Below are 10,896 nucleotides of genomic sequence, written 5' to 3' on the forward strand. Positions count from 1 at the left end.
GTGATACAGCTTTCAGTAAATTTTGGAATATCTGTGTAATGGAAGGCAATAAAAACAAAATAATCTTGTAAAAAAGCATGCTTATTTACATGAGGAAATATTCAAAATATGAAAAAAGCAGTTCACAAACCAGTTTTTCTATTATTTCAGAGGAAAATATTAGAAAGGCTCATACCAAAATGTTACCAGTGGCATTGTGGGATTGTGGTTCATATAAGTACTTTAAAATTTCCAAGATTTTGGAAACATTGTGCATGCATAATGTTTATAATTTTTTAAAAGTGACAGAAAAATTCATGCTAACATTTAAAACAGACTGTGTGATATGCCACCCAGATTCTTCCTCCTCTCTTCCCACTATCTATTAGGACCTAAGCTCTCATTCCCCCGCTGCTGGAGGTACTGAAGGCTGGCTACTCTGAGCTATAGTCTGCATCCACCCACTGTAGTTCTAAGGCTCTGAAGGCCTCACTTTGTTGCCCCAATTGGAGAGAACGCTATAGGACCATCCAACCCTAGTGCTTTCTGTGCAATCAGCCTACGTCACTGTCAAAAACTGCTTGGTAGCTCACTTTCCCCCTGTGTTCAGTCCTGCTTCCTCCACACCCCTACAGCTTTCAATTCTGAGAGCATGCCATAATAAATTTCCTGGGTGGGATTTTCCATTTCAGAGTCTCTTTGTCAGGGAAACTGAGCTGGAACATCCATTGTTTGTGGACTCTGTACATCTCCTACTCCCCCAAAAGTCTTGCAATGAGATTTTCAGGCAATTACTGGCATGCTTATTTTGAAGAAGAGAAAAATTTTATTAAAGACTTATATGTTTTGTGCAGGGTCACACTATTACTGAATATCAGCCAAGTTCGAAAGAAGGTATGTTTGGATATAAAGAACAATGCTTTTTTTGTATTTAGTCAAATAACTCCTCTCAGCGTTGTATTTTATTATTTTTGTGATTTTCTTGTTCTCTCTGGTAAAGGGCAAATTCTTTGGCTGCAGGGATTTTGTCTTATTTACCTTTGAACCCCTTGTCGGATATTTCATGGTGCCTTGCACATAATGGATACTCTGTGTTTATGAAATTGACTTGAATTAGTTAAGGTTTAAAATGCATTTCTTCTTCTGTTCCATTAGAAATGGAATCCCTAGGAGGAAAAGAAAATCATAATAGTAAGATGTACCAACTGTAATTCAATTAATGCTTCCTGAAATCATTTCCTGTAAAAAGATGGTGGTATCTTTCTTCTCCTTCCTCAATATTAGATAAATGCCATTTTCAAAACTTTCCCCTTAATTACTAAATTAAGCAAATCAGTGAGGTGTAGTGAACTTTTTTAAACTTTGATGGTAGATATCATGGCTTTTACCTTATATTGCTATTGAGGTATATTGCTATACCTATGGAATCTTAAGTTTTTTGAGAAAAGAATCTACTAACAGTAGAAAAATGTAAGAAGAAGAATGGTTTATTTCTAGTACAAAAATTGAAAGTATATGTTAAAAATGGGAAGATTTTGTGGACGCAGACATAAATGCCTGAATGAAGTTTCAAGCACCTATTAGACTTCACAATTATAAATTAATTTTTTCTTTAAAAATATGCCAGATTTATCATTTAAAAATACAAATAAAATGAATATGTCAATGATGGGTAATGTTGTCAGGAATAAATACTCCAGCATTAGGTTTAGGAAAACGGATATTTGAAAACAAACTACAAAAGACACAAACTACAAAAGTGAAGAAAGGTTTCCTGTTGAATAACTTTTATTGTTCTTTTACTGCCAGAGAATCAGTGTGAAAGGATGTTACTAACACCAAGTAAAGGTCAAATAAGTTAAAAGTTATTAATGCTGTAAAAGGGCATAGTGAATCTATGAAGTGTGTTATTGATAAATGACCCAAATATGTGTGTGTGTGTGGGGGGGGGTGTATGAATGATCAATACAAATTCTAGGGTGTTCTCCTAGTAGGTGGGGTGATTACAGGTGCCACCACCCCCATGAGTGGGTCAAACACCATGAGTCCTAAAATGCCAGAGTTAGGAATTTATCACTTCAGTTGATTACTTTGTTTTCCATTAAAATACACATCTTCCTGAGAAGATAATACTTTTATTCTTTAATATAAATTTGCCTTTTATTGGAGTAAAGTGCAGAAATAAATACCTGAAACATGAAATATTGTTTAAAATTGAATAAACTAGACCATAATTGTAGTATGATTGTATGATTATGATCAATGTTGAACATAGGTATTTCTGTTAATGTGATAGTAAGCTGTTATTTACTTATAAATTCCATATACAGTTGACCCTTGAATAATACTGGAATCAGGGGCACTGGCCCACACACAGTCAAAACTCCACATATAAGTTTTTACTCACCAGAAACTTAAGTTATCTCTTAGCTTAAGGGATCAATTCTAGGACCCCCATGGATATCAAAGTCTCCTATTTAAAATGTCATATATCAATGCATACAGTCAGCTCACTGCATTTATGAACTCCCAACTGCAGACCAAAAACAGAACAGGTATATGAAGTCTGTCCGGAAAAAGTCCAGCCATTGTTAGTATAATGAGAATGGCTTGCATGACATCAAGCAACCTGGCAGCTAAGGAGAGTGGACTGGAATGCACATGCGTGAACAATGACGACTCCACTGTACAAGTCAGTGGGGGTGATAGACACTGTTGAATGAGCATGTTTACTGTGTGGTCACACGCAAAATGACTGAGCAAATAGAGCAACGAATTTTCATCAAATTTTGCATTATCTTGAACATTCCTCCATAGAAACTATTTGGATGACTCAGAAGGCCACGGCTATGGGCAACTGGTGATTGGCAGCTTTCATGATGACAACGTGCCTGCTCATCCATCGCGTCTCATGCAGAGCTTTTTAGCAAAACATCAAATCACCCAAGTGACCCAGCACCCCTACTGCCCAGATTTGGCACCCTGAGACTTCTGACTTTTCCCAAAACTAAAATCACCTTTGAATGGGAAAAGACTTCAGACCGTTGATGAGATTCAGGAAAAAACAACAGGGCAGCTGATGGTGATTGGGAGAACTGTGCGTGGTCTCAAGGTGTCTACTTTGAAGGGGACTGAAGGGTCGTTGTCCTATGTACAATATTTCTTGTATCTTCTTCAATAAATGTCTCTATTTTTCATTTTATATGGCTGGATACCTGCTGGACAGACTGTATATTGACAAAAATCTGCATATAAGTAGATTCGTGCAGTGAAAACTCAGGTTATTTGAGGGTCAACTGTACTTTCAAGGGACCACTACTGACTTTTCCCCATTCTGTTCCCAGCCTTATGCTGCTAGAGGCTTTCTTTTCAGCTCAAACATAAGAATAGATGTCTTCTTGAAAAGATTTAGAACTTTATAAGTTTCTATCTTATTATGTCAGTTAAAAGTTCTCAAATTAGTGAACTTTAGACTAGTAAGCATCTTCTATTAAAATTTCAATACCATCAGTCAAGTATTAGACATTTTAATAAATCTTTTTAACTTAGTATACATTTTTTTAAGCAAATGGTTTATTTGAAATTTCTACCTGTGATCATCCACTGAAAGAATAAGATGTTTCATTTGAGAGAAGAACATGGAGGATGGGATGGTAAAAAGGCACTGGTGTGAAGTTCCTAGAGCTGCCTAAAAAGCAGCTTGGGGAACAGAGAAAGACATGAAATAATGTCAGGCCAGCTTCTTGTTTCACAGTGTTGTCTTAGATGGGTTTCGTTAAGATGAAAGTCCAACTTTTATCTCTTCTTGCTCTTTGCTTTCTACTTTATCTCCACCCCTTTCTCCCTAACCCTGGACAAGAGTCCTTCTTGCAAGAGTACACTTGAACTAAGCCTTTTACAAGAAAGATACTTAAGCCACATTGTAGGTTCATTGATTTTGCAGGCTGCCTGGTTTTTATGGTACCCACTTTGGGGGAAAAAAGGTGCCTTTACAAATCTCAACAACAAACACATAGGAAGCGTTTTATAACACATTGATTTCTAGATCAGGAACACAATTACAGAGACCATTTTAATGGGAGGAGGCACCTACTGAAGAAGTCAGCTGCCCATCAGATGATTTCAATAGCTGTCCACTAAGCAAGCAGAAAAGAATGATGAGATCATTCATTTTATAGTCAGAACATCCCCATGTGGTAGGGTGGGCCAGCTAACAAGGGAAATGTGGGCTGGTAAATATTCAGTAATTATTTAGTGTATAAAAACTTTAGCCATGGAGATATTTTCTCAACTTAAAATTATGTGTCTTTTATTGGAGTTTCAATGATGTGTATACATTTTGGGACAAAAAACACACAATGTACATATAGAAAATATAATGAGACAATAAAAATATTGCTCAACACACTCAGAAAAGCTCCTTGAGAGCATTCTGTGAATTTTTAAATATATGTTATGTTCATTGTACCTTCACGTGAACAGATCAATTTCACCCTCATCTACCCCCAGGGAGCTCCCTTCTTCCTCTTTGTGGAAGGGTATTTTTCCTGAGATATTCTGCACTTTGTTTCCTCAGCCCTGCACCTTTTTGGGAGGCTGATGTATAATAATGATGCTCTTTTCCCTGCTCAAGTCATTAACTTTGTGTGAACGACATCAGATAAAGTTAGTGGGCGCCTTCCTTTCCTGGCACGAACTCTGTCAAAGTTATGTTTTCAGGCAAAGTTTATGGTTGGTACAAAGAGGTTCAGAATCTTAACCATGACATTGTGGAGCATATGGAAACTGACACTTCTGAAGGGAACTTTCCACTTCGGGTTTTGGCAAGGAAAATAAGACAGAGAAGAGAATTAGATCATGACACATGTTACTTGGCAAAAAGTAAGCTAAAGAAAGTAGGACGAAGAAAAGCCTAGAAGACAAAATGCTGGCATCACTTTTGTACCTAGAATTTTCCTTTTCCTTTTAGCTGGCTTTTAAGCTATTTTTAAAATTATTTTTTACTGTCTTTATGTTCTTTAAGACTTCATATTTAATAAAACACATGTTGAAGGCCTCCTATTTATTTTTTTAGGGAGTTCTTTCTTCAGTTTCAGATCTCTTGATAGTCTTGTGGTTATTCAGCCTTCTTTGGTGTATAAGAAATTGACTAACTTCCTGAAGGCAATATAGTATCTTATTTATAGTTTTTAATTTTTGCATTATTCAGAAGAGGGAATATTTTGTTTTCTTTTTTAGTGTTTTTCAAAGTATATGTAACAAATACCTTAAAAACACAAAAATTAATGTTGTAACGCATTAGCTGAGTAAATCTGGAACAAGAAGGAAAACGTAAAAACTTGGCATCCTGAACAGTGATAATTTACTTCTAAATGAAATTATATTTTCAAGAGGGTGAAATTATATTCTAACTCTAGACCAAGAGCAGAAGGAGAATTGGTGTGTGCTAATATTTTAGGGGATATTAGAAATAGAAATTTGAGTAAGAATTTTTCCTTTATTATAGAATAAAATAATTTTGTATATGCATTAAAAACTTTCCATTGGAACCATATTTTACACAATTGTTCATAAAGTGTATGAGGTTATCAAATATTAGTTTATTGACTGTCAATGAATATAACTTTTAGAACTGCAGGACAAAATACTATTGTTGGTAATGATACAGTATTAAAGTCAGAAAAATTATCTTTAAATTTCATAAGTAGTTGGCATTCAGAAACATTTATGTAAAATAAATGAAAAAAGGAACTTCATGTTGGGAAGAAATTTGGTAATTAAACTATAAAATATGGAAGATTATTTTTATGGTGCAGGTTAAAATTATTTTTTGATTAAATATGATACAGATTATCTGCTTTCATCTTATGAAATCTTAAGTGTTAGTCTGAAAAACATCTTCTAGCTATTAGATTCTCCTTTTACTATGACTGGTCTTAGATCACTATTTACCTTTTAATCATGGTTATATATTTTTAAAGATTCATGTAGATAGAGTATTAACTCACTATGATATGAAACTTTTTGGAAAAGTATCTTTTTGTACAAAAGAAATCTTAATACAGACAACTACAAAAACTTTCAAATATACATGTTGAAGATATTGGACCATTAATCAGAAAAATAAATATTTTTTCATGATATATGAAGATATTGTACATTTTAGAGTCTATTTGTTATAGAAGCCTAGCCTATACTTGTTAATAGAACTATGTCAAGATGAGTACTAAACTGCAACAGATATCCAATTTCAAATGATGCACAACCCTACCTTGAAAACACTCTCTTGTAAATACAAGTAGGTTAACTTTGATGGTATTTATGTCAGTATATTTTTGTCTTACTATTAGAACCAGGCATCATCAGTCTTCCCTGATAACTTTGTAGGATTTCCTTCTGAAATATATGAGTGACCAAGCTAGGACTGTGTCCACTATATTGATGCCAAGAAACAATAACTAGATTAAGAATTTAGCAATAAGAAGGCCACTTTTTATTGGGCACAGTTTATGTAACAGTCTCTTATGTATTACTCTATTCGTTCCATATAAAATCCAATAGGTAAAAGCAACAGGGGACATGGAGGCCCCACCCATCCGGCTTTCCCAGGCTGCAGTGAAAATGTAACTGAACCCAGCTGGAACTTGGATGTTTTTGAGAGCTATGCCAGGGGACTGGGTCAAAGTAGACCTAAGAAACATGGAACAGACCACAGTATCTTATTTAACTACTGTATCTATACTAGGTTTGGATAAGGATATTCAGGAAAAGAGCTTCTTAAGAAAAGCCACAGGGAACTTGTTGAGTAGCACTATGTTAATTATTTTATCTTCCTACATAAAACTGTAGGATTTTAAATATAAAGCACCTTAGGGGTCATTTGTTTCAACATATCTCTCAAAGCAAGAACTTATGCTGCACATCTGATAGGATGTCATTTTTCTAGTTGTCATCCTGCACTTGAATATTTGTATAGACAGGGTTCATGCATGCTAAAAAAGATAACCCATTTTACTTTTAAATGATTCTAATTGTTAGGCATTTTTACCTTCTTTTTAAAAAATTTTTTTTCTTTTTTTATTGTTATTCTATTACAGTTGTCTCCATTTTTCTCCCATTACTCTCCCCTGCCCTAGCCACCCCCCACCTCCCACATTCATTTTTACCTTCCTCTAATTGAAATTTACCTCCCTGAAAATTTACATGCTCTGAAGCAATTGGACTTTTTTTTTTTTAATTGTAGCTTTGACTCGGATGTGCTTCAAACCCTTTCTGACCACGTTTGTTCTTCCCTTTTCAATCTGAAGATCGATCATCTTTGCGAAAGAGGAAAGAAACAAAATCAAAGTTTCTCTTTGTCCTTGAATGACATCTTCATGCAGGAGGACTATTCTTTCTTTATTTTCTTTATTTGTATATAGCTTTTTTAAAAAGTTTCCTGTTTATCGTACTCTTAAATAGGTCAGGGAGTCTCCTAATGCTTATGCAAGGCATGTCACAGTATTGTTTTATTAGCTTAAGAGAATAAAATGACTCTTACCCTTTTCAAGTGATATGATTATTCTTTCAATTGGCCCAATAAGTAATGCATAATTGTTTTTTTAAAGGTCAGTAAACTTCAACATGATCGATACCACCACATTTTATTAATATCAAATTGCTATCTCAAAATGAGTACTGCAGACGGATTTGTGGGCCTGTGTTTTTGCCACGGGGTGGTATAATTCAGCCCTTGCTGAATGAAGCTCAGGAAATCTGAATGCTGATCCTGGCCCTGGTGCTGTTTAAGACCTCAGCGACCTTGGCATTCATATTTGTCTCTTGAAGTTACCGGTCATTAGGCATTCAGTGTCTGTATTCTATGACTTGCTATTGTTGCTTTAAACTTTTCTCTCGCTGTTCAGTAGTGGCCCTTTTTATACGCTAGGAGATTGTACCCGTATACGCAGCAGTTTCCCTTTGTGCTAACTACATCTCAAATTACGTTCGCTTCATAGATGAAGAACTCACTGTCACAATACAGGACCTGGCACCATTTATATTAAACAAAGCCATATCTCACTTAATCTTAAACTCAAATTTTATTAGCTTATGGAACTGTCTTATCATGGCATTTATAGCTTTGAATTGTCCTGATCAAAGAGCTCAGGATCTGATGCTAATTCTCACATTTCTTCTTAACTATACCATCTGTTGTCTTTTTATCTAATATAGGGGAAACGATCATGAAAATTTGCATTTGTATCACAGCTTGTCATTTACAATTGACTTCCATATACATTTGGTCCTCCCCAAATCCTATATATAAGCAGACCTGTTATTGCTGAGCTTCATACTTAGCAGAGGAAACTGAAGCTTAGGAAGATAAAAATAAATGAACTACCCATCTATCTTGTTGAAGTATTTTCTATTTTATAATAGTAGCCATAACACTATATTCCAAGGACTGAGTGCTTTAAATATATGAACTCATTTAATCCTAACAGTCTATGATGCAGGTACTATGATTAGCATCCTGATTTGAAACATAAGAAACCGGGGCACGAGGTCACACTGTTAAATGGCGGAACTGAGTTTTGAACCCACATGTTCCCGTAGAGCTCGCAGCCTTATTTCCTTCTTTTTCACGGAAACACTGAGAACATGATATATGTAAAATGCTATATCATGTGCACTAAGAGCTATATCAGCCAACAAAGTATTTGAAGAGATAAACATGGCCACACTACTATGTATTTTAATTTTTTAATTAAAAAATATTTTTTGCATTGTATTTAGTGGCAGAAAATAATTTGATGGTAAATCTTGGAAAGAATTTGAAGGAGGTAAAATTTGAATTGCTCTTTGCAGCCTGAGAAAGACTAGGGCAAGCATTCAGGTAGTGTAGCATAAGCAGAGGCCTGCAGGATGAGCGCGTTGAGGGTGAGAGATGAGGTTGCCCATGTGGCTGCAGCTGAGAGTGTAGGAAGACAGCAGGATTTAGAAGAGATAAATTTAGTTACATAGGCTGTAGCCAGATTGCAGAGAGCCTTGAATGCTAAACTGAGAAGATTTGGATTCATTCTGTATGCAGCCTGGACCTAGTAAAGACTTTTAAGGACATGGGTTACATAATCAGATAAATTTTAGAATAGTATCTCTAGCAGCAGAGTATAGGAATAATTGGAGAGAAGGACATAGCTGGGGAAAGAAAACAAGTTAGGATACAAGTGGGGAGCCTTTTACCAAAGAGAAATTATCTCAAAGATAGGATCAACAAGCTTCGACAAATGATTTACTGTGGGAACAAACGGAAGGAGAAATGGGAGACGGCCTCACACTTTGTAGTCTCAACAGTGGAGAAGGTGCCCCTCTTAGTTAGAGCGGACATGGGAGAAGAGGACGTTTGAAAGAAAAGATTTGCAGTTTGGGGGTTTTTATTAAAAAGAGCAGCCTGCAATACACCTTCCTACTTTTCAATTGTAATAATCATCACACAGTTTGGTTTTCTGCTTATTTTATACATTGTGATATATATTAAATATATATAATGAGAAATATATATTAGTATTGTTCTTGTTTATATTATATAATCTCCCTAACATATGTGTGTATTAGAGCTTCAACGGCCTGGTTAACATGTAAATCTTCTCGTCAGTGTATTGGAAAACTATAGTGGTACAGGTCCTCTTTTACTATTTTTATTGGTCATGCTATTATTTCTAAAATATGAGTAAATATTTCTGTCAAATGTTGATATAAATTTGAAATGATTGGTAAGTAGGATCAATAGTTGAGTGACTTTAAAGTGTGGTAACATTCTACTAAAAGAAGGTTGTTTAGATTAAAAAGTCATGATATTTTTCTTTTACATTGTTCGTATGGAAGATCTTGGAGAAGTTTTTAATGTGCCTCATGTTATGCAGTATTATATCAAAAACTTCGCAGCTTCCGAACTTAGTACCCTCTGATGAACAGCTTTTTTGATTATGCTAGCAACATTCAACTCAAGTATTTCAGTGGATCATATTTCTACATGCATGTCTGTATGTTTTTGTACTCTTAATCACATTTAAACCATTATTAATCTTGGAACTTTTCAAGATCTGGCCCAGTCTTTCTGACATCTTTAAAAGAGGTGGCACACCCATTATAGGGTGTATTTTTCACTGTTTAAAGTGCGATATAATTTTTTTAGATATTTTGTAAGAGTTTATTTTATTTCTTCTTATCATGATTTTAAGTTTTTTCCATAAGTGTTTATAATGTTTATGTATGTAGTCTATAATAATTATAATGTTTTTATTATGTGGCAAATGTATTTTTGCCAGTTAATCTTCAGTAAATTATTCAGTAAAAGAAATTTAATAACTTTTATATTCTTAAGATGTTATCTATCTTTGTGTGTCCAACCGATCAGAATTAAATCCAAGACAAAGGGACACAGTCCAGGAAATTAGTCAGATGATCCTGGCAATCGCTTTTAAAACAATGTGCTGCTTTTTCTTACTGGGTCTTTCTCTAACCTGGCCCTTCTCTAAGCCCCAATATTATACATCCTGCCCCATTGACTTTAGGCTTGATAGCATACCTTGTTTAGGCCAGTGAAATGTATGTGTAACATGCTACACTTCAAAGCAGGGTCCTTAAGAATCACTGCCAGGTTCTATCGACATTTTTGTCATCTTTCCTTTAGAATGGCACATCGTAGAGAGGGGCTGCACCCTTGGTTTTGGTCTCAAAGTAAAATATGCTTGGAGCAGAACCTTGGTCAATCTGTAAGCATATAATTGAGTGCCATATAAATCCGTGTTTTTGTGATCTACTGAGATTTGAGAATTATTTGGTAACTGCACCATATTTACTTTAAACTGACTAACCCAAATAGCTGTCTGCATTCCTGATTCTTGTTATCCTCTATTTGTGTAGACAATTATA

The sequence above is a fragment of the Pteronotus mesoamericanus genome, unplaced genomic scaffold, assembly GCF_021234165.1.
Source record: "Pteronotus mesoamericanus isolate MK-2021 breed Mesoamerican mustached bat unplaced genomic scaffold, CSHL_Meso_final contig_20, whole genome shotgun sequence".
Lineage (NCBI taxonomy): Eukaryota > Metazoa > Chordata > Mammalia > Chiroptera > Mormoopidae > Pteronotus > Pteronotus mesoamericanus.